Below are 25,806 nucleotides of genomic sequence, written 5' to 3'. Positions count from 1 at the left end.
ATGAAATGTATTTTTGGGAGGAATTTTTCTGGTGCGAGGGAATTGTTTTGAGAAAATAATGGTAAATGGTTCTGAATATATCTTCTGTTGAACCCAAAATAATCGCATTCATCTTGTTAAATTTAACCATCGGCAGTGGTTTTCCCAAACCTTTCTCGCGTACTACTGACAAATTTATTAGAAATTTGTCATGCCAGAGAACGCCTTACATGGCCACTGGCTTACAATAATTGAGGTATATTAACTTTTGACGTGAATTTATCATTTTTACTAAATCTATCGTGTGATTCTTGGCAAGTTTATTTGGAGATTAATCACTGTTATACGTTAATAATATCCAAAAATCGAATTTGTGTTTTAGACGTGCTTTTTTCAACCGATTGAAACAAAAATTTGTCTCAAAATCTTATACCAAATTTGGTATATTCAAGAAATTGCGTTTTTTAATTACCGCGTTTACTTATTTCTGAAAATACAGACCAACAGACAGTCAACTCGTCGTTGGATGTGGCTCAAAGTTTAAGAGATGTCTACACTGTGGATTTTAAATCTGTGTGCCGAATCTTATGTATCTAGCTCTCTTCGTTTTGAAGTTATTGTGTTAAGTTATATTCGAACAGCCTGACAGACGGACTTCCTCTGAACACATTTTCCTCAAAATTGAATGGAAATCTGCAAATTTGGTGTACAGACCGTATACCAAATTTCAGCTTTCTAGCTCAAATTGTTTTTGAGTTATCTTTGTCACAGACAGACGGACGGACAGACATTTTCTAAAGATGTGATTTTGGAAAGCGTGGATATTTGTCAAAATCTCGAGTTGGAATTTTTTGACGTTTACTATATTTTCTCCATACAAGTATATGAGAGAGTAAAAATGAGTAAGATGACTTCGCTTGTTTTATCTTGTAATACAGCTCTTGTATTAATATCAAATTTTAATACGTGGCGATAAATCTGCACCTGTTTTTACTGTGATTTAAGTGAATTTTTCAAAGACAGTCCTTAATACAGAAAGATTCGCATTTTTAAAATATTCTGCCTCATTTAGCAATCTTTTTAATTTTGACGATTATAAAGAATTTTTAACTTAATCGATATGTTTTTATTGTTTAATTCATGATCAACGAACATTCAGCATAAGATGAGTAAGTTTGAGTCTAAAGTTATAAAACCGAATCAAACTAAATCGAATAATTATTTTTAATTTACTATATTATTAAAATAAAGAATTTTTTTAGTACAAAAACAGACTTTTATTAGTATTTTTTTTTTATTAACAACAATATACAAAATCCAAAACAAAGAGTGTGGAATAAATTTATTAGCAAACTGCGATTTTAATATTGTTTATAATGCATTTTTATTTTTCCAAGAATGCTAAATATTTTTTCATGTAATATTAATTGTGGCTTAATTTCTTGATAATATTATTTTCAGAGCTTCCCATTTTGTTCCAATCATCACAGTTTTTATAAGAAAATATATTTTCTTCTTTTTAATACAATATTAAAAGTGTGTTTTTAAAGACTTTTCTATTTTTAACTATTTTCTATGTGATGTTTCATAATATATTGCTATAAATATTACAAAATCTTAAAATCAATTTTTCTGAAATTCGCTACCAGATGGCGCCGCCCATAAAGAGCCATAATTTAATTAAATTAAATGGCTGACTGATATTTTCTTAAGTTCTGAAAATATTAAAAAGGTATCTATATAAGAAATCTTAGAGAACTAGTATTTCACGGAAGTAAAATCCTGATTATAAAATTTCTTTTTTTTTACAAACATAAACAAGTAAAAGTTGAATAAAAAGGTATAAAAAAATATTTTATATTCTTATTTCATACATATATTTGTGAAATTAAGTTATAAAAATAAATTTAAACTTTATTGCTAACATTTAGATGTAATCAATGTCTATAAAAAAATGTAGCAATATATTTAGCCTTTTGCATAAAATTTTTTGTTTCCAATTCGAATGGCTTTAAATATATTTTATTAACTTCTTTTAGTAGATAGAATCTATCATTTATATGCAATTTCTTTAAATATTTACTGAACTCTAATATAATTAATTTTTATTTTTTACACTCTTCTCAGAGCAGCATTTGAAAATTAATTAATTTTAATCATTAAAAACAAATTGAAACTTAAAAATAAAAGACCATTCAATTAGAAATTTACAAAAAACAAAACTCAAAAATTTCCACTCTAGCTATTTTAATAATTTTAAAGAAACCAAATTCCTTAGAGAAAACTAAAAATTTATCTTTTCGTAGAATTTTTAAGAAAAACCACTGAACCTTGCTTTATTTTAATTTCAAATTATTCTTTTATACCGCTTATTTAGTTTAATGCACACATTTTTTCCACCTCATGATTAGAATCCTTTTTTTTTTTCAATTTTATTTTACCATCACAAATAATTCCAAAATTAAGATTGTTTTTATACATACAGTGAGAAACAAAGATTAAAAAACTATGATATTACAGTTATGGCTTAGGGTATTCGGACTAAAAAATTAATTAGCGAACCGAAAATTCCACGCGACGCGTGTGCAAATAGAAAAAAAAAAAAATATACACTGAAATCCAAAGAAAAGCATACATAAAAAACTAAGGGAATTAAAAAAATAACATTGAAAAGAGAAAACCCACGTTTTTAATTAAAAGTTGAGAAAGATTACTTGACATGGAAGGCAAAATAATAAACGTATAAAAAAATAAAGTTAACTTACACATGGCTCGAAATCGTATGCACATAGCTTTTTCAGATTAAACTTTCAGCTGCTTAGATTATTTTTTGCAGACGACTTCGGCGAGGTAATTTTTTATAAATATATCCTAATCTTCGTTCTTTTTTTTTTTTTTTTTTCGTGGCATTAGATACAAATTAAAAACTGCTAGCTTAGGAAGTATTCATTGTTAGAAAAACAAAAGTTAACGATAATGTTAATATTGTTCAATGTCTCAGCTTGGAAGTATTAAATGTAATGAAATTTTTTCCGTTAGTCGCCATAACGTAAAGGATATTAACATAAAATAATCTGAAATTTTTAGGGATTATCGTTAGAGGTAATAATATTAACGTGGTTCAATGGTTTTTACTTTTAATTAATTTTTTTTTTTTTTTTTTTTTTTTTTTTTTGAGTATGAAGAAAAAGGATTGATGGGAGTATAATAGAATTTTTATTAAGGTTTTTTTTTCTATTAGTAAAATAACTTAGGGATAATTATTATGAAAATTACTCTTTAATATGTCTGTTTTCTATTTCATAGAACAGTAGCTATTTTTATATAAAGTTTGTGATAAATATGTTGCTGAAATTAATTCCGTCTAAGGTTCTTTTTAATTTTTATATTATTTATTTATTTTATTTTATCTTTTTTATTTTATTCATTAATTATTATATTATTTATTTATGTGTGTCTTGTATTTTATTTATTTATTTTTTAAATGATGCTTCATGAGATTTAAAATTATAAAGGTTTAGTAATTTTCTAAAGGAAAATTAATTTTTGTAACATGGGATTACTTTGATTAATAATATTTCGAATTTTTCCACAAGACCTATTATTTGTATCCATAAAATTATTTGAGAAACACTTAAAATCAACAAGCATTTGACTGAAAATTAAAGCAAATATAAGCATTTTGGGGTGGTAGGTGGGGTGTTCGCTTTGAAGCTTAAATGTTACAGGGCTATACGATATTTATTAATTGGTTAATTATCGACATGATAAAAAAAATTGAAGAATATTAAAAAGAAAAATACAAGTGGAAGAATGTTATTTGTTAGTGTGATCTTTGATGAAAAATTTTCAAAAATTGGTAGACCAATATAAATTGTATCCACAAATTGCTCATTTCAATCTGAATGGTTACAGAAGATATTTCCAAATTTTCTTCAAACGGAACATAAATGTTAAATTATGTTTATTAATTGCTTAGTTAATTAATATATTAGTTATATTTTATAATTATATTAATATATAATTATGGTATAATATGAAGGAAAAAATTGAGGAAGAGTAGTAAAAAGAAAAAAAAGAACATTATTTTTTTGGTGTGATCTTTGATGAAAAATTTTCAAAAATCGGTAGACCAATATTAGTTTTATCCACAAATTGCTCGTTTCAATCTGAATGGTTGCAGGAGATATTTTCAAAATTTCTTCAAATGAAGCACAGATGTGGCCAATTTCCCTTGAAACGAATTTAACGTCGAGTTTTAATGAATCTTGGCGATTCGAATATTTTTGAATCTAATTTTCTTTTCTCATAGAAGAAGAAAGAAATTAGGTAGGTAGGTAAGATATTTGTTATTTTGTTTTATAAATAAAAAACAACATTCGTATTAAATTTTAGATGAAATCCCTGAGCAGAAAAATGGTCTCCTTATATGTAAAGACGAAAAAGCACAATAAGTTACCGGTGGTTATCAAAATGAAAACACCTTAGATTTATAAAGAATCCTTCATTAGTATGGTGTAGGACTGCCTTTAGCATGTAATACAACTTGGATTCGCCTAGGAATCGATTCATACAAGTGTTGAATGGTGTTTAGAAGAATATTGTACCATTCTTCCTGGAGATATTGTGAAAGTTCTGGGAGAGATGTCGGTGGAGGATATCGATTCCGTATTGAAAGCTCTAAAATAGATCATAACGGTTCAATTATATTGAGGTCGGGTGACTGTGCGGGCCAAGGCAGATTAACTTCATCTTCATGTTCATCAGTTTATGACTAGACAAGTCTTGCTGCATGGATAGGTACGTTATAAACCTGGAAAATTCCATCTCTGGCAGGAAACAAAGTTTGTATCGTAGGATGGACCTGGTCAGCTAAAATTTCTCTATACTTTTCCCCAATGATCCTTGCTTTCAGGGTTACGATTGGTCCAGCAGAAACCCACGACATGGCTGCTCATATCATGACAGATCCACCTCCATGCTTGTCATTTGGAAAGAGACAATTCGGATCATACACTTGTGCAGGTGTCCTCTATAAGTATCCCAGATACTGTTGTAGGGAAAAGTGTGAAACACGATTCGCCAGACCATATTGCTTTCTTCCACTTATTAATCGACCGGGTTTTGTGAGTATTACACCACTGTAGACTACGTTTACCTTTAACATCAGTGACAAGTGGCTTGGGAATTGCTGCTCTGTCATAAATGTTCTATTTATCACTGATACTTGAGAATCCAGATGTGGATTGAGCTCTGAGGTCACGTGCTGCAATTGTTCGCTTTTTAGACATTACAATCCGCTTCAATACAAGTCGGTCTCTTTCACTGAGCTTCTCTTTCCGCCCACTATTTTGCTTTTCCGAGCTTGCCTTGCCACGCTGTGTGTATGCTGACCTCATGACTTTAGACACTGTACCTTTAGAAACGCCTAAAAGTTGGGATGTTTCGGTCACACTTTCTCCAGCTAGACGGGCTCCTAAAATTTGGTCTATCTAAAATTTGTTTTGAAAATCTAAGAGATTTGACATTTTACGCTTTTGAAAAAAATCCAAGAATTACAAAACATCAATAAAGATAACACATACTACCAGAACCACATACCATCTGGTATTTATAAAAAAACTGATGGCTATTATTATATTTTAATGCTTACGAAGCGCATTCAAAAATGGCACTTTTATTCACTGGTGTTTCTATTAATTTGATAACCACCTGTACATAAATGAAATATTGTATGCTGGCTTGAGCTACCATTGTCTGAATTTTTACAAAACTCACAATTAGGAAGAAAACATGTGAACATAATCTTAAAATTAATAAGCCATTTTGTCTGTGTATGTGTGCCCCACACATTCTCCTGAAAAAGTAGGTATAATTCAACTAAATTTTGCACACTTATTAAACAAAACACGATAAAGAATTATGTCAACTTTTTGAAGTACAAAAATTAATTAAATATTCAATTAATTGTAAATTAACGAACATTTTGTCTTTTATAACTATGAAATACTCTACCACTACTTTCTACCAAATTTCTTTCTTATTTGATACATCTTTTGAAAGTTGCATGGTAATGGTCGTTAAGTAGCAATTTTAGCTTTCTTAAAAACTACGATTAAATGATTTTCTTATTCAAAGACCACCTTTCTTATAATTCCGCATTTGTGAACAAAATTTGCAATATTAATCTAACAAATATTAATAGTTTGTAATGAAAATTAGAGGATGGTGGTTTTTAAAAATCACCTGCTTCAATTGATGGTTTAATTTTAATTAAAAGCAAACGATAAAAAGATTTTCTATATCGTGTTTTATATAAAAGTCTATTTTACGTAAAAAATATACACGAAAGGATTTTAATCCTGCCAACTCAAGGTATTCAACTAGTAACTTATAAATGCAGTGAACTAGATGGATAAAATTTGGTTAATGTTTTTATCATTTGAAATGCATATCTATATTTCTGGAAATGCAAATTTACATTTTTGACTGCATCTTGTAAAGAAAGACTTTTTTTCCTTTGCTGCCGTTCGTACCTATATGGAGATGAAGAAGTAGCACAAGTTGCATTAATGAAATATAGATTTAGGGTCCTTCAAATTTTGAACCTAATAAGTAAAAGGGAAGTGGTCCAAAATGTATACTTCATTCTTTTCAATATACTACGAAGCTAAGCACAAAAACGTGACATGTTCTGGAGGTATTCGAGAAGAATTAATTGAAATGATTTGAGAAATTTTACTTTTTGTATTTGATGTCATTTTTTATAAGTAGAATAGATAATTAACTTTTTATCTATACATTTTCGAATAGTACGATTTTTGAATAAAAATTCGAAAATACTTCCCATTATGAGATGATTGAATCTCATGTAAACAAAATTACACAAATATGAGGAAAAAAATAAATTGCTACGAATCTGTAATTCTGTTTTCCTATTGTAGTTAGTGTTATAGTATGGAAACAGAATCTTAAATTTTTAATGGATGCTGAATTCCTGGCTTCATGACAAATTTGGCAGTCATTTGGCGATAAAATTGAAGGTTTTGAGACAATCTAAGAATTATTACTATCTATATTAGTAACTGAGATTCGGAGATTCTTCTTTAAAATCTCATGTTCGCCACGCCTTCCCGGCGATTATATCAGGCTAGATAATCACAAAAGGAACAAATTCTTTCTTTATAGTCATATTCGCATTGCGAGCTAGTGTATCGAGGATTATTGTGCTACTGTTGTTATTCAAGTAGCGATTTGTTATTTGAGTGTGTGTCTATAATTTCTGCAAGCGCTGTTGTTTGTGTACGTTTCGATTGTGTTTTGCTACGTGTGTTTTGTGTGGAATAAACTGTCGTTTTTCATCATTCAAAGTGTTAGACTTCTTTCGTCATAGAATAAAGCGAATCCGACGATTTCCGTCTCAATATCCTAATATATTACTAATCGTCTTTCAATACCAACCTAATCATCCTAATGATTTCTTTCCTGCCTTGTATAGTATAATTACGGAATGATTAATAATTTAAAATGACACTATTGTTGTTTGGTACGACCGAAAAGAAGAAATTGAATGGGAATTTATAGGGAAAGAATTACTTTTTTTCTATTCAAAATTTTGGGTGCGAAAGCATTTTATTAACATGTGAGAACATGATGTTGTTTTGGTTAGGGGGTTTTGAAGCTCGAAATCGCGTAGGCAGTGAATAAAGCATAAATGGCAATTTTCATCATCATCTTTCTAATCGCATAGATTTTTTTTATTTGCTTTTACCAGTATTGCATTATTATTACGTATGCTTCTTTGACAGCAGATGCGTTTTTGAAAGGTAGGACTATGACATAATAGCTGTCATTTCATCTCAAAATCAGTCGAGCTCCAAAACTTTATTTGCCTGCTAGAAAAATTGAAAATAAAAGTTTAAAAAAATTATATATATATATATATATATATATATATATATATATATATATATATATATATATATAATAGAGAGAGAGAGAGAGAAGTCTCGTGATTGTTTTAAACTGGTTAATAACTTAATTAAGACAAATAATGACTTAAAAATAAAATAATAATGTTCTCACATGATAACTTGAAATTTGCGATCGTAGATTTCATTTTAATTTTAATTTCTTATCTTTAATCTGACGACCTGAAACGCCATTCAATACTTAGAGACTTGAAAAGTCAATTAAACACTAAAATAGAAAAACAAATCAGGAATTTTTTTTTTATGTATATTGAGATAAATTTATATTATTTTTGATATTTAGTATATCGAATCTGTTATGTATCAAATTTAAGAGGACAAAATTAACAGATGGGAAAAGCAGCAAACTCTCTACATGTATATTATATGGAAAAATAATATAATGTTTTAGAAAAATTAAATGATATAATATGAAATTGTTATTAAAAACATTAAACTTCAAAAATCATTATCAAAAAAAAAAATTAAAATTTTCTTTAAAAACGAACTAATTTTCCCAGTAACAAATGCTGTGAAGAATAAAAGGTAATTTATTTTTACTTTATTTTTTAGTCAGGGCGATTAAAATAAAATTCATCTGAATTATAGTAATTGTGAAATTAATATGAAGCTAAAAATGTCTTATTCAGTAACTAAGAAAGTACAAATAATCCATTATTACATTGTAAGAAAAGTTTGAAACGAATGCGAGTAATTTTTCATTCCACAAAACATCAAATGAAATAAAACCTTTTCTTTCAAAGATGCTGGTTTGAAAATCATTTTGAAAGCTTAAAACAACAAACTATGAGATAACGAAAATCTATTTCTGTGTTATTGTAGTTAATATCTATACTTATATAAAGCTCAGTGTGTGTGTGTGTGTGTTGGTGCTCTACAGGCCAGACCGTTTGCTCTACAGCTACCAAATTTGGTACATGTATACCTTGGAGGTCGGGAATGTGCACCTGGGGTCCCTTTTTTAGAATTTTTAAATAGATTTGTAATTATTAATTAAAAATTCCCGCCAAAAGATCTTCCATTTTCCCCACCTCCAAATGAGTAAGGCTTCAATTTTTTCCTCCCACTCTAATGAGGCTAGGCTTAAGATTTTTCGGCCGATTATTCCAAACGATTCTGTTTATTTTCTTAATGTTTGATGCATTTAAAATTAAATATTGTTATTAATCGATCTTTCAGATTCATTCTGAAGTACTTTTGAATTAAAATAAAACAGAATAAAGGAAATTAAAAATTTATAATCTGCATAGCGTTACCCCAACTGGCGCAGAAAAATTCAAGCATTTGCGTTACCGTAACTGGCGTTGAAATTTCACGCATGCGCATTGTGTTCTGATTGTTGACAATTATTAACAATGGATGCGGACTGGATTTAAATTATTTTTAGGTTAGTTGCATGCTTTTGTAATTAAATTGCATTTATATTAATTATATATTTTTTGTATATGCTCATAGTTTTAAGTACATCGTTTTTTAAGTAGTTTTTTTAACCTGTTTTCAATCGATTATTTTAAACGATTCGTTTTATTTTCTTAGTGTTTGATGCATTTAAAATTAAACATTGTTAATTAATCGATCAGTTCATGATGAATCTGAGAAAATGCTGACAAATTCTTGAAATATTACATAAATTAAGAAAGATATTCTTTAGTGCCCATAAAGTTTAAACGCTCAATGACTCTGTTTTCAGTAATCATATTACAAAAAAAATACTTTGCTTCAGTAAAAAATATTATTATATTAATTGCAGATTAATCCTTTCCGCTCCAATTTAAAGTATAAATTCTACAGGAGCTAACAGAAAATTAGAGAGATACATATTACGTTATGACTGAAGGCCTTTATAATGTTATGAGTGAATTAATTATATGACTATCAAAATTTGAAGTTTTAAAATATTTTGATGAAGAAGCTATTACAGTAGGAATTGCATAAAATATTTAATTATTAAAATTTTAACCTAACATTAAGATTGGCGAACCGGCTGGTCGCCAAAGGCGGCTAGTATGAAATAAGGCAAAACAGAATTTTAATAATAGTTAAATGATTGAATATGAAACAAAACAAAATTGATATCATTTCCAAGATAACAAAGAAAAAATCTCTTATAAATCATGAAAAAAATATATACATTCTAAAATTTATGAAAATCAGTGATATCGAAAATAATGATTTGATGTCATTAAAAAATATTTAAAAATTTGAAAATGGTGTAAAAATTGTATGTGTATAACAATATATTTCTGAAAAACGCCGCCAAGAAACGCCGAGTGGCGCCAAATTGACTTAGTTTTTAATTATTTAAAATCTCTAAAAATTAACCGATCTACAAAATGTAATTGAGTATTAGGCAACATGAAATTGTCTCTCTTGTATTTTGCCAAAACATATACAAATACACGTCCACTTTTATTATTAGAAAATATACAAATAGTTTATTTAATTTAATGACTCTATCCTTTTGGTTTTAAAATTCATAATTCTGTTTTATGATTTGTTGAATTTATTCATTACATGCCTATTTTTGCCGTGAACTATGGATTCGTATTCTATTATTTCAGTTGATTCAATATTTTAGGAAAACCAGTCCAGGATATGAATATAAGTGAATTCGTCCAGAAATAGGAAAATCATTAAACATTTTAATACTTTTAAATTAAATTAATTTTATATTAGTTCGATAAAATTATTTTCATCGTTTTTTTAATTAATTATTGTAAAAATTCATTTTTTTCTAGAATTTTTCTGAATTAGAATTTCTTTTTTAGAAAAATTTTTTTTATAATTAAGCACATTTTTACTAAACCTTAGGCATATTTTTTTTTTTTGCTTAAATTATAATTATTATAAAGTTTTACTTTTTAAAGATAAATGCCATTTTAGCGAATATAAGAATAATTGGTTGCTTTTGAATGTTGTTTTAATTTACTTAACTCAAGAAGCTCAAATTATGTTTTAAAAACAAGGTAATATTCTTTCCTTAATTGCTTTATGAAGATTTTCTTTTTGTTTTCATTTATTACATTTCTTGGTTTCTTTTTTAAAAAACAATTATTGGAATTGTCTGGGTTAAGAGCATTGCCATTCTTTTTTTAAAAAAATAATTATTAAAACTGTCGAGCTTAAAAGCACTGCCACTAAACACAATACTTAATATTGAAAAAAAGTAAATAAAAAAGAAACATTCTTCTTCAACTCAAAATAATAAGTCGTAATTCAAGCTGAAAAAAAATTTCATGTTTATCTGCATATTTCAAAGAAAAATTATACAAAAATATCTTAAGTTGAACTATAAAATATTCGCTTGTTCTTTATTATGTTTTTAATTGGTTATTCAATTATCATTTTACTTCTTTTTTTTTATCTTTATCGTTCTTTAGTAAGTAATTCGATAAACCTCTTTCTAGCGATGAAAAATTTAATAATGGAATTTCATTAAATAAAAAAAAGGGAAGAATATTATATGGAATGAAAAAATTTCGGTTAAAACGAAAATAAACCTCTTTTATTTTCCAAAGTCATAATTTGAAAAAAACATATTTGAAAAACGATTTTTCGGAGAAAAGCGCATATACATAAGCAAATTTATTACGAATAAAAATCTTCTTTTTAAACATACCAATTAAAGAAAAACAACTTGTGAACAAGAATAATTAACTCTTCTTACGCAAAGTGGTAAAGGGGGGATGTGGGTGGAAAATCCAAAATAAATTGTACAAAGCACATTTTCCGTCTGAAAGAAATGCGGGGAATTAACTAAGTTATAATGCAAAAAAAGAAAGAAGAAAAATATTCTGCGACACCCTTTTGAAAAAGAGTAGGAATTAAAACGAATTAAGTGTATGAAAGGAATAAAACTAAAGCTTTTGAGAGGAAGAAAAAGGATAGAATGAAAAACAGAAAGTAAAGGAGGAAAAAGGTTTTAAAAGCGTAAAGGGGGGGGGGAGAAAAAAGAAAAAGAAAAAAAAAATGTGTAAACAACTCCACAGATTACTCAAACAGAGTTTCAGAATTAAAGCTGCGTAAAACAGCCACACTTAATACAATTTATTCTCTTTCGTTGGCAGCACTTACTTTCCCTTTCTTTGTGTGTGTATGTGTTCTTTATTCTATTCTTTCTGTCTTTTTTTTATCTTCCGCGCTCGCATTAAATTACGTGTTCGAATCCTTTGTTTCGAAAACCGGAACATTCCGGTCGAATGGCGGGAAAAAGCTTTAGAAGGACTTCATTTTTATTCATCCGGGTATTAGAGTGGTAATTGGCGCCCAAAAGCAGAAACATTTCGGTTGGCGTTGCTAATAAAAGCGAGTGAAAATGTCCCTCCAATCCAATTAGTATTCATCGCGAAGAGGCGCTGGCGGCTAATTAAAACGTAATTAGCCGTAATTAATTAGCTGCATCAGTCACCTTCCCCGACTAATCTTGTTTTTACTCTCCCCCCCCTGCCAAGGTTCCTTCCCCTTTGGCGACGCTCTCGCCTTTGTTCCTTGGCTTGTTCTATCGGCTGCCTGCTTCGATTTGGCTTTCTTTTTTTTGGCGCGCTTTAGCTCGCTTGTTTGTAAATGCATTCCTGTTAATTACCGGAGAAGGTTGAACTATAAGAAATGTGCTGATTTAGATAATGATAGTGATGATCGTGTTTAATTAAGGGAAGATAGCAGTTGTTTGGCGACAAGGTGTTGTACTTGATTTCAGTCAGGCGTGTGCTATTGTCGAAGTGAAAGACAGCGTGTTGGAACATGAAGATAAAATTTATGTAAGGAAATGCGATGCATCTCTTGCGTCTTACACGATTTTAATAAACATCTGGGAATTGTGGACTGTTATGTCGGCATAAATTAATATTAATGCATGATTACAAATATGTCATGTCATTTGTAGCTATAAAGTATTCAGTGGCGTAGCAAAAGGAGGTATAGATGTCCTGCATGTAGTTTTTGCAGAGGACACTGCTATAGCAATATTTTTAAAGGTATAAGGAGGGATGAAATATAAACAATCAATTGTAGACCTCATCTAAGTCGTTATAACATTGATATTACCACTCTAGATCAAGTACATAAGAAGACGATTGATAGTAGAATAAATTCATATTTTTTGGTTCTAAAACAAGCTTTCTGTCTAACAGTTAAAGCTTTAACTAAATTATGAAAAAGAAAAACTAGTCTTACACGGTTTTATTGAATAATTGAGAATTATGGGCTGTAATTTTTGAGTAAGTTGCTATATTTACGTGGTTACGAATAAGTGTGTTGCCATTTGTAACTGTGAAGTATTCAATGGTATAGAAAAGGGCGGTGTAGATGTTCTACATGGAATTTTGTAGAGGGCACTGGGAGAGTCAGTACTGAATTTCCAGATATGCAACTGTTTAGGGCCACTAGATTGAAATAGGGGTGCAAGCAGATTGATCAAAAAATTATTTTGATAGTTGCCAAATAAATATATTTGTAACCACAAACGTGGCTACTCCGACCCGTCACTATGTCATACGGATTAAATCTGTTACCGAACCGCTGCGACAGCATTGCCGGGAACTAAGTTTGTATCCTAAGAACCATCACCGGCGAAGGTACAACCCTTCCCGTGGGTAGTCTCATCATAAGTAGGAGGTAGCCAACCCTCACCATTTCTGTACCTACCTGGGTAACGAGAACCAACCACTATGCAGGAAGCTTCTCATCCTGATATCTGAGTTGCTCACCCAGTGGGTCAAATATATTTCTAAAAAATACAAATTACTCGAATGATAAAATATTAGATAGATATTAGATAATGTTAATAATTTGTCAGATTACGATATTTCATTACATTCAGATAGATATTGGAATATTTATAAAACTGAACATGATCTTCAATAATGCCATGTACAAAAGTCGATGGCAAATAATCTGGAGTCATGATAGATAAGTAAAAATAAATAGATATTTATAATATTAATGAAATAATATATATTTACCTTAACTAAATCATGAACACGTTTAAAATATGAAACTAAATAGATTGCCCATCTTATTAAGAAAGGGGCTTTATAATGGCTCTTTAAGCTTAAAAGAGCTATCTGCGATTTTATATTCCATTCTTTCAGCAGCTAGTAAATCACTGCCAGCGTTTAAGAATCAAAAATGGGTTGAATGCTTTCTCTTTAAATTAAATTCCTAATTACAGATGTGAAAATTAGGAATTCCTAATCTGTGAAAAAAATTTTTAAGATTCTTTGAAGATTACTTTAATACAAATTGTCATATATATTCGAGAACACCGTTTAAATGAACATGTGGGTCGTCAAATGTTTGTCTGTAGCTGGAATCAAACGGTATTTTGACAGGAATTAGATTAATCTCACTTTCATTTTGAGTGATATCTCTTATCACAGGTTTGTACTAGTGTTGCTTTTTATTCTTGTTTTGGTCATCATGTAGATACATTTCTCTGATTGCGGTTGTTTTCATTTCCTGTTCGAATGTATCATTCCATATATGATGTGTAAATAAATGTATTTTTGATAATATAATTGAAAAATTTTAAGTAAGGTTAAAAAATTATCAAGAGGTCTTATTTTCAAACGTCAAGATATCGTTTCGAAAGATGGAATAACTTTCTTGTTTATTCTAAGAGGATGTTTTAGATTCCACGATCAATCACGTCACAGCGAACTGATTCGGAAAAACTTCAGATGAAGTGTCCTATTCATCCAGTTATAAAAGCTACATTCCAAAATATTTATTCTATAATTCAAGTTTCAGAACGAGTTCGATATCAGGAATAAATAGAATGAAGGGGAATGAAAACACTCTATCCCCCCCCCATATTCCCAGTGTAAACACCAGCAACGATCAGTTTGGCCGTGCATCAACATTCAGAATAAACTCACCTCCAATCCATTCCTCCGGTTGCAGTTACAGACGCCTTTATGTCTTCGAAACTGCCTCTTCTACCAGCTGAAATATTACTTCAAAGGTAACATTACACGCGTTGGTTGTAGATATTTTTTATGTTATTGACGAAATCGTGGATATAAAGTGAAAAAATATATCTGTATATATATATATATATATATATATATATATATATATATATATATATAAAGGGCGAATTGGTAGAAAAGACAAACTGTTCCTCGGCGAAAACATATTTATTTAGTTTTTTTTTTTTTTTTTTTTTTTTTTCATCTCTACTTCTCTAGATCCCCACTTCCACCTTAACCCCCGTGCAAAGCATTTTCAGTCCCGACTGCTTTCTATCCCCCCTTTTTGCAACCCCCCGACGAACAATTTTCTATCCGCCCTCTTTTTTGACGTAATAACAGCCCAGTCTCGCATTCTGTTATTAGGTACTTTTATATCCTTTTCTCCCGTTCTATTCGTCATTTCCTATATATATATATATCCTTGAATCCATAGATTTCGTATATATATATATAGCAATAAAAAAAAAATGTATGATTTTTTTCTCTGTTTTTACTTTTCATTTCTTTGGTAAGGAAGCAGACCGAAAAAAAATCAATATGAGTAAGGGACTTGTTAGATATAAATTTGAAAGCTGTTTTTCCTTAGGAAAAAGTTCTCTTTTTTTTCCCACCTGAGTTTGTGAGTTTGTTTTTAATATTTTTTATTTGCCTGGGAAAAAAATTCTCATTTTTTTTAGTTATTTATTTACGTGATATAAATGTGTATGTGTGTTGGAATTTTTTTTCCCGGTTTGTTCCCTTTTTTTTCCCAATTCTATTTTTGGGGTCTTTTTTTTTTTTTTTTTTTTTTTTTTTATGAGAGGCCTCTGCTCACATACGACTTAAGATTTTTTTTTTCCTATTTTGACTCATTATTTACATTTTGCTCGTATATCTTTTTTCTATTTGGCTTCTAGAATAGGTTTTTTTTTTCTTTGGTTCTGAGAAATAAGATTTTTTTTTCCTTTTGAGAATATTGCCCTTTTTTTATGTTTCCGAGTTTCATTGTTTTCGTTTTTGTGGGTTTCCTAGGAATTTGTCAAGTAAAAAAGTAACAAGCACTTTCCGATTATATATTTCGAAAATATGATTTCGTTTAACGCTTTCATTTGTCTTCATTTGAACTTTGATCATTTCTCTCGAATTCGAATATTTTTTTTCTCTGATACATAATCGTTTTTACTTTCGATACTTTTTTAATTACGTGGAATAAAAAAAATCATTTTTTTTTAAATTTTGGAGTTGTTGCTTTACTTAAAATAAAGCTCATATCAGATTTTTTGAAAAAATCCTTGAGGAAAAAGGCTTAATCACTTTATTAAGGTTTTTCATCATCAGATTTCATAAATTTATGATAATTTTTTTTATTTAAATAAATGTTAAAATATATGCTTTGTAATAATTTTTTCGGTGAAGATTTTGTTTGTCAAAATATTTTTTTTTGTAACTGATTAAGGATTAAGCTATTAATCTTACATATTTATTTATAAAGTTTTTTTATTCCAATTTTTAGTTTCTGTAAAGTTTATTCCTTTTGCTTTACATTTTTAAAGACCTTTTAAAAGACATGTTATTTAATACAATATTTAGTACATTTTTTTTTTATCTTCCTGCATAAAAATTATAGATTGGCCCTTAGCCAAATTTTGTATATGCTTATGATGCAATAGTTGATAGTTGTTGAATCTAATTTCATGCTCCTATTACGTGAAAATCCTGAAAACTATGGTTATGCGTGGGAAATTCAAACTAATATAATGAAGCTTGATTTAAAGATTATATTCTAATATTTGCAGATTAAAAAAAACACAGTTACAATTTGTATGAATGCAGTTACAAAACTTATAAGAGTGCGATTTTTAAACTATGGTATTCCGGATAAATACATTTATTTTTTCTATAACAATAGTAGTCGAAATCACTTTCTTCGTTCCATTTATCTCGTGGCCCGTTTCAGATTCCATTGCATTTGCTCCAATCTTTTCAAAACACAAAAATATTCGCTGAAAATTTGTAATTTTGTGGGGACCCAACCATTTACAAGTCGAAATCCTTGAACGAGGCAGAAGTATTGTCATTTCTCCTGTTCTGTACTCGATTTGGTAATTGAGACCATCTGCATTATTCAATTGAATATACCTTCTGATTTATTGCCTTAGTGAATTAATTTTTCTCTTGATAAATAATGGTAGCTTATAAGGCCTTTGAACTTTGAAGACTTTTAATTTTTTATAATTTGCAGAAAGTTAAAGAATTTTTTAAATTGATTTTGTTCAATTGTTATCTAATTTTTTTCAGACAAGAAAAAATATCTCAACTTTATTTTCCTGATTATATATATATATATATATATATATATATATATATATATATATATATATATATATAGATAGATAGATAGATAGATAGATAGATAGATGTTTTCCTTTAAAAAAATTCATTATTTAAATTTTTATATTTTTAAAGTTTTTATATCAAAAAGAAATACAAGAAAAAGTTGAATAAATTCTGCTCTTCAAATATATATACTGGTTGCCCCACCTTCTAAATTGTAATAGAGGCCGCAATAGTATATCGACGCCTTTAATGCCAAGTTGTCGCAGATTCGAGTCACTAATGCTCTAAAAATTTGCTATGTATAGCCATGCTCATGAAATACGTTGAATACAAACATTTTCTTGCAAATACGATGAGGAGGCTGACAGAAATACTTATATGTTCCTGGTAAGGTTTGCATCTAGCTCTAATGACGTCCTTGTTATCTGAACACTTTTCAAAATATCGTCTCAAAATAACCCTCGCACAGTTTCAGGACGAGATATAAATATTCCTTCCTAGTCTAAATTCACTTAAAATTGATACCAGACATTATGATGGTTTTAACAATAAAGTGATTGAGAATACGTTTAGTTATTTTGAGAATACCTATGTATACAATTAATTTAATTCCAATATCCTTCCGTGGGCGGATAGAATTATGGAAATCACTTACCCTTACTGCATTCAAGAGGGCTAAGATTTATCTGGGGTTGTACGTCGGAGAAATGATTTAAATTTCCTGAATAAATGCATAGTAATATTCCATTTTAAACGAGAGTAGGAAACTTTCAGAATTTGTATTCTAAATCCTCTCTTAGAACTTTATTATTTTGTGGTACCAAATCGTTTCCTTTGTTTACCGCTTTTGAATCCTGATATTGTAAATATCGTCCTGGTTTGAAGTAGAATCGAAGGAATCTTTGCATGTGTTTTGTAAAACTGTCATTTTCACATATGGTTATTGTAATACAATATAAGAGAATATTATGATTAGTTATTGAAGAAACAGAGTTACAGAACAAACTACAAAATTAATTTCATAACTCGAAAAGAAAGTGTTTTCTTTATTAGTATTATTTAATTCATTGAGGCAATCTTTTAATGGGTGTTTTTTTCCACATAAAGTTCTGCATTCCTGTACGGACGAATTATGTGCTTAATAAGTGATAAAAACTAATTATTATATTTTAAATTAAATTAAATTTATTTTAAATTGCATATATTTTGCTAGAAATTGTGATTTTGTTATTAAAATTTCCTTGTTAAATAATTTCCTACCTTAATTCCGAAATTAAATTAATTAATAATTTTACTTATGATTTCATTAAATCATTTTAAATAGACAAAAATTCAAGAAATGCGGTTAGAATTATTTTGTACTATCTTGAAAAGTGTGCAATCAATATTTCGCTTCGATATCATTTGACTATCCAAACATTGTTATTTATTTTATTACTTAATGTGACCTTGATCTTATTATTGGAAGAGCATTCATTATATGACGAGTCAATTGATAAGGTAACATTGCAAGGAAGAATTCATTGCAAGGAACTGTACATGAACGTAATGTTACGAACTTCTAATTTTACTTCCCTGCAAAATAAGTCTTCTGGAGAGGAAGACAGTTTTACAGATAGTTCTAATGGATGCCAAATCTGTGACTCCTGTCTTTGGCGACAAAAATAATAAATCCAGAATATTCGAGAATTTTAGAGATAGCTCCTTTAAGATTCCAGCTCCGATATTTGCTATAGCATGTTCGATGCCTTTCCTTCCGAGAGATGGAGTCATTAATAGATATTTTTTTCTTAATAAACTATCCACCCGTCTGTCTACGTGTTTGTGAACGTAAAAACAAAAAATGGTACAAATTATATAAAGAAAATATAAGATGTAGTGTGGACATAGTATAAAAAAACATTCATCAGCTTTTAGTTCAGAAAATTAAACAAAAAAGTACGAAACGAATATTTAATTCTCTTCACTAGAATTAAAACACGCCATATTCTGAAAATACCCGACAAAGTTAATAGAAAAACTCTCCCATTCGTTTAAAAAAAAATTTTTTTATTGATGTAATAGGAATTTTGTGTAATGCTAATAACTGATTGTTTGAGATAAAAGCATGATTTTTACCCTAACTCATATTTTTAATTTTGTTTATTATTTAAGCTATTATTTATTTATTTTTCACGTACCGAGAAATAGATCCCTACGTGCCCTTAGGGATAAGCGTAATACTGAATAGAAACAATCTTATGCTTACCGAATAAATGTTTCGTTTCTGTCATTCGCTTGTCTTCTACCCTGTAAATGTAGTGATTCACACTTTACATTTGCTTTTTCAGCTGGTGCACTTATCACGTGAAGAAACAACTTTTACAGAGTTACTTGAACGAATTAAATATGCTATTTTCGCTTTTAGAAAAAAAAATTCTATTTTTATTTTTATTTTATTTTTTTTATTTCGAAGAAGGTTTAAATATTTACCCATTGCTTTCCGAAACATGAAGACAAAGTTAAATTTTGGTGTTAAATGTCGTGAAGATTGGGAAAAAGGTGCAATGTACTTTTAAATTTTCATATTATTTTAATCCAAGACGTTAAAAAAAATGTTCAGACGTTTGTTGCAAAAGCTAAATTAACGTAAAAATAATACTAATAATAATAACGTATTAAAAAATATGTTTGTTGTCTTTTGAAATTGACGTATTAGTATTTTTTATCTAAATGAAGTTTTGTTAATCAAAATAACATATAAAAAATACGTTTTTTAAATTAACGTATTAAATAACGTATTAGTATTTTTTTTAATCTAAATGAAATTTTAATCAAACAATAAAACGACTATTACATTTTTAAGATTTGAATTATTATAATATGTCCTTTTCGACAGAATTCATTTGAAAAAATTTTTCAGGAAAAAAAAAAATTTAATAATAGGAAAATAAAAATCTTATAGGAAAATAAATAAGAGAATCTTAAGCTGCCATAATGCATGAAGAATCTCGAAGAGTTCTTCAAAAGTGCAGCTACATTGAATCTTCAACAGTGTAACTAGGTTATTAAACAATTATTTTGCTCCTATTACTGTGCTTTACTTAATATTGCCATATTTATTTCGACCGGAAGATCGTGTCTTGCATTTACTTCCTTTTCTCTTTTTTCAACAATCAATATCTGCTAAAAAATTTCGAGGGCTTTTATTTTTAATTTTTATTCTTTTCAGACTTTCTGAACCTAGCAATGGTTACTGAGCAGCCTTTTATTTTATAAATCAGAATTCTCATAGCAATGGTTGCCAAGGTACCATGTAAACTATTACCTTAAAATAAATAACAATTAATGTAATAAACATTATGCTTTGACTTTAATATAGGTCATTCTTTTTTTTAATGCATTCGTATTGGTGGGTTTTTTTTAACACAACTCTAATATGTTGACACGAAAATTTCAACTTGTATTCATATTTTCTTTTCGTGCTTACTGCTGGTATTATTATACAAAAAGAAATATTACCTATTCAGTGTAATATTTTCAATAAGCCAAAGACTCGACTTCAAGAATTGACGTAAACAGAAAAAAAAATCATGTTTTGAAGAAATATATTTAAAAATATCTTTGCAAACTCCAAATTACTCATAATTTATTTCAATGTTTTTATCTTAATAAAGGAAACGATTTAATTAAACAACAAAAGTAAAAGGAAAAAAAACGTACATTTTTCAAGATTTATGTTTAAAAAAAATATTATGCTAACTCCAAAAAAAAAAAAGGTTTATTTGTTGCACTGTTGCCATTTTAATTATGCCACATTTTTTAATTCCATACAATCTTCAAAAACTGCATTTATTTATTAAATGATAAAAATTTATAAAAATTAAAATGTTATTGAGCAACGATCAACAATGAGCAAATGGTTGAGGAAGTCAATAAACCGAATTTTAAATGAACCTTCATATAGCTGCCCTGCCATTGCAGTACTTTTAAGGGGAAATTCATTATTCCTGTTGTGGTGTATTAATTTTTATTTTGAAATTTATTTTTGTGTGCTTTAAAAATGAGCCTGCGTGAACATTTCTTTGTGTTCATCTACGTGTACTAGTGTGGATTCGCATCACTTTACAATCATATGCTGTAGAAGATTTAGGTAATTTGTGACTAGGCAATAAACATTATGATTCTTTTTTTAAGGACATGGTTAATATAATTTCACCTTTCAACCCATTTTTTAACGTGTTATTGTTTCATTTTAGAATATTTTTTTTTATTTTAGAATGTGTGCTTGTTTTTATTTATCTATTATGACTCCAGATTGCCACATTTGTACTCAACATTATTGAATCTGATGCTCGTTTTGTAATATTCTAATAAATGAACGTAATGAAATATACAGGAACCGGATTATTTGTTTAAGTGTATTATCTTTATATTTTATTGTTCATAGAACTTGTATTTTTTTTACAAATTTATTTATTTGGCAGTTTGGAAAATAAAGTATTTTGATTACAAATATTTCTAGTAGGCTTGTAAAATCTTAGTATATTGAATAGTACTAGTGCAATGGGTTTTAAATTACTAGTATAATGATTTATCCCGTTCTAACAAGATTTTAAATAACTTTTAGAAATGCAGTTAAGGCTTCATTCATTGCATTAACAAGCGATTTCTTTAAAAAAATATTTTTTGAGTTCTTATCAAGTATATAATGATATATATTGGACTATCACTTTTTGAAGAGCTCTTAGAAAAAAAAATTAACATATTTCTTCTAATGCGAGTTTGAGTACTGTATTTTTAGTGTTGTCTTCCCAATCCTCTTAACTCGGTGACATCCCCACCTTGCCAAAACATTCGGGGTTAATTGAGCAATCCTTGTCGCAACAGTTTTTAAATTGAAAAGTTTGTTAGAGTCCTATGGCCATTACCACTATGGTTCAAACCTTCTGGTAGTAAGTACGTGTCGTCATAGAAGTGGAAGTAACTCGACAGACTCCATAGCTGTAATGCACTCATCCTTTAACTAATCCAACCAACATACTGGTAGCTAATGGTTTCCATATCTAAGAATCTTCGCCAGTGGGATTTGCTTTTTAAATACAAAAATATTTAACAATTTCGAAATAGTGAGGAAATTTTTTGGAAAAATAACTCAAGAGGTTAAAGAAACCAACTTTTCTCCTGCAAAACAAGATTGAAATCCGTTCAAACACTAAAGAATAAAAGCATCGTGGAATCAAATTTAGGATATTTGTATTTTATAAAATTGTATGAAAGTGTTTCTTGTTTTTGTCTTGGTAAAGATTTCCAAAAATACAAAAATAATTAAATTTTACTATTTGCACGGTGAAAGTGATTCAGAGAATTAAAATTGCCAATGTTTTTCTGCAAAAAAGAAAGGTCTATGCAAACAGTCTATGAATATTATGAAAAAAAATCAAAATATATTCAGCTTCTTGCATTTTACGTAATTTTCATCATGACTATTAGTTTGTACTTTTAATTAACAGTATTTCTTGTTGTTCCTATTTACTCTCTTATTGTTTTCTTTAAAATTTAAAAGTAATTATGCTTTAATGTTTATAGGGGAAAATAATCCAAAGACAAAAAAAAAAATAATAACTGACTTTTCTCTGCTTAAAAAACAAACCAATAAAATAAACACGGAACTTAAGAGCATTACTAAAACTGTTAGGGAAAAGAACGTAAGATCTTGCATTTTTTATAATTTTCAGTAAGTTTTTTTTTTTTAAGTGAAAGTGTTTCTAGTCATTCTTATCGACTTTCTTCAAGTTTTTCATTCAAATATAAATGTAATTATTTGTTTAATAAATGTAAATGGAAATGGCTTAGAAAACTGAAACCATTTCTTTAGTTCACTTTTCCCATAACATTACACCTAAGTTAAGATTCTCTAATCCCTTTTTTGAACTGCATTTCTTTCTAAAGCTTTTTCATCTATAACACTTCATCAACTGTACGTCAGGTGGTTGTTTTTTTAGAAAGGTTGAAATTTCCTTGTTTTGATGATTTTGTTACAGAAAGTCATTGAATTTGATAAAATTTTCAACATAATCCTTTTTTATATATAAAAATTGTTTTTTTCTTGCCTCTATTTGCACTCTCAATGTTTCCAACAATAAAACAGACTATATTTTATTGTTAGTACGAGGAAAATGGCTCAATGGGCGAGGGGACAACAAACTTTTCTCTCCCTCTTCCAAAACATAACACTTGTTACAACACAGTTGTGAATTTCGTTATTTTTATACCTTCTGCAAAGCCATGAAAACGCAAAAAGAAACCCTCAGGGCAAAGGAATCCAGCAACAACTTTAGACATTTTCATTTATTGCAGAACGAGCTCCTTGGAACAATAAATTTCAATTGAGAAATGGAGTACTTTCAACTAGCTCTTGGGCTCTTAGAATGTAATCAATGGTGGACGACAGGAAAATATTTATTTACATTTAAAACAATACAGGATGAAAAAGCGAATTTCTCTGATATTCACAACCTGATGTTTTCAAAAATAAGGTTTGTTTCTGTTGTGAGCATAAAAGCTCGAGGCACGATTTCATTTCTAATACTTTTTGATATATAGGAACGTATTTTATTGCATTTCAACCGTAGTTATTCTTTATCTTTTATTTTTTCTGTAACCCCCCCCCCCTCCTCATCGTAGCCGTACCCTCCTACTCCACCAAATGTTTATTCTCCTGTGTTTATTCCCTAAAGTTTCCCAGTTTTCATTCGGAGTTTCGCGTGATAGTACGATTTTCTTTTTTTATTTTCTTTTTATTATTTTTTTCTCTCTATCTCTGTATATATATTTATACGCTTCATTGTTTATGGCGAGTGTAAGACAAAAAAGTAAAGGGGAAAGAGAAAAAAAATAAACAGCACAAAAATGGGAACCGGATAGAAAAAGTAAAAAAAAAAAAGAAAATAAATAAATAAATAAAAAAAGAGTAAAAGAAGAGAAAATCAGTAGCCATCTGTAAAGACGAGAAAGAATTGTTTGATATAACAGTCGAAGGAGTTTTATTTTTTTTTATCATTCTTTTCTTTTATTCCTTTTTTATTTATTAGTTGTTGTTTTCTTTCCATCTTTATTTTTTATTTTTTGTTCTTCTTGCCTATTATTTCTTTTTTTTTCCTTCTGTCTAAATCCATTCGTATTCGGAAAGGCTTTTCGTATTTTCTTTCCTTGCCCGCCGATGTGTTTTTGTTTCGCTTCTCCACCCCCCTCTATTTCCTTCCCTCCCCCCTCTGGTTTTGTTCCCCCCTTTTTTGTTTTATTATTATTATTTCTTTTCCATCTCCCAACATTTTTTTTTATTTCTTTTTCTTTCTTCCCTCGAACTAGCTTTTTATTTATTCTTTTATTATTATAGTTTTTTTTTCTCCTACTCCATTCGGGCAACGGAGCTAGCAGCATCTATCTGCTCATCTCCTTCCCTTCGTTCACTTGCTTCTCTCTCTCTCTCTCTCTACTTATTCTTTTTTTTATTATTTGTCTTCTTTCCTTTTTTTCCGTTTTATTACTGGTAGTTTCTTCCTTTTATTTTTTTTCTCTCTCTCTCTTTCCTGCTCTCCGCGGAAGAGGCGCGGGAGAAACAAGAAAGAACGAAGAGGGAAGGAATGAAAGAGAGAGAGAGAAAGAAAAAATAACAGAAAGTACAGAGTTACATCAAAAGAAGGAGGAAAAAATCAATTGTTGGCTAAGGGAGGCAAGCACCCCGTTCCCCTCGCACATGCGCATAGCATCCCTTCTTGCCAACTTGCCTTAGCACAGGCAAGCAAGTGCAGTTGTTCGCTTTGCCCAGTTTTCTCTTATCCGGACAACACGCTGGATTTACAAAGCCTTTTTCGCTTCCCTCCTTCTTGGATATTCCGGTTTTTTCGCGGACGGAAAAAAAAATAAAACTGGGATAAAATTCTTTCTACTTCAGGGTTTCGGTGTATTTGTTTGCTGAATTAGAAGATTTGCGTCGAAGCAAAAGAGGAAGGACTTAGTAGAGAAGTTCTCCGTGTTCCTCATCTGTGCCCAAAGGATTAAATAGCCGGCCCATTCCTCGCCACTGGATTTTCGTGTGATATAATTACCAAATATTTGCAGTGTTGGATATTTCTCTGACTTACAAAGTTTGAAATTCTTTCGGAGTCCTAAAAACGACTTGCTGGACAATGTGGATTTCTGTGCCCAAAGGATTAAGTGTAGGGATAACTAATGATTAGGCATCCGGACAAATTTCTGTCCCTTGGTTTTTCAGTGTATATTCCAAATAGTAAACGTTTAAGAACACAAATCGGATTTTTGTGCGTTTTATCTGCAAATATCTGAGGGATTCTTACATAGAAAGTTCTTGCGTTCAGCTCTTCTCTGGTTAACATTTTTTCATCACTTCACTTATGAAGGAAAAAATCTGCATATATTAAATATGTGGACTTTCCGTTTTATGTATTATATATACTGGACTCGTCTTAATGTTATTATATATATATGATATAAGAATACACCGATACGAAATACTTCTTCAAGAAAAAAAATGAAAATTCCATATT

The 25,806-nt window shown here is 29.2% G+C and overlaps 1 protein-coding gene across 3 annotated transcripts in view; it reads left to right on the top strand.

Moving 5' to 3' along the window:
• LOC129965454 (autism susceptibility gene 2 protein-like) overlaps positions 1-25,806 on the top strand; it is an 889,904-nt gene that overhangs the window by 545,232 nt on the left and 318,866 nt on the right. The window lies entirely within an intron of this gene.

Source organism: Argiope bruennichi, chromosome 4 (genome assembly GCF_947563725.1).
Source record: "Argiope bruennichi chromosome 4, qqArgBrue1.1, whole genome shotgun sequence".
NCBI classification, from domain to species: domain Eukaryota; kingdom Metazoa; phylum Arthropoda; class Arachnida; order Araneae; family Araneidae; genus Argiope; species Argiope bruennichi.
This window is presented reverse-complemented; position numbering and strand designations above follow the sequence as displayed.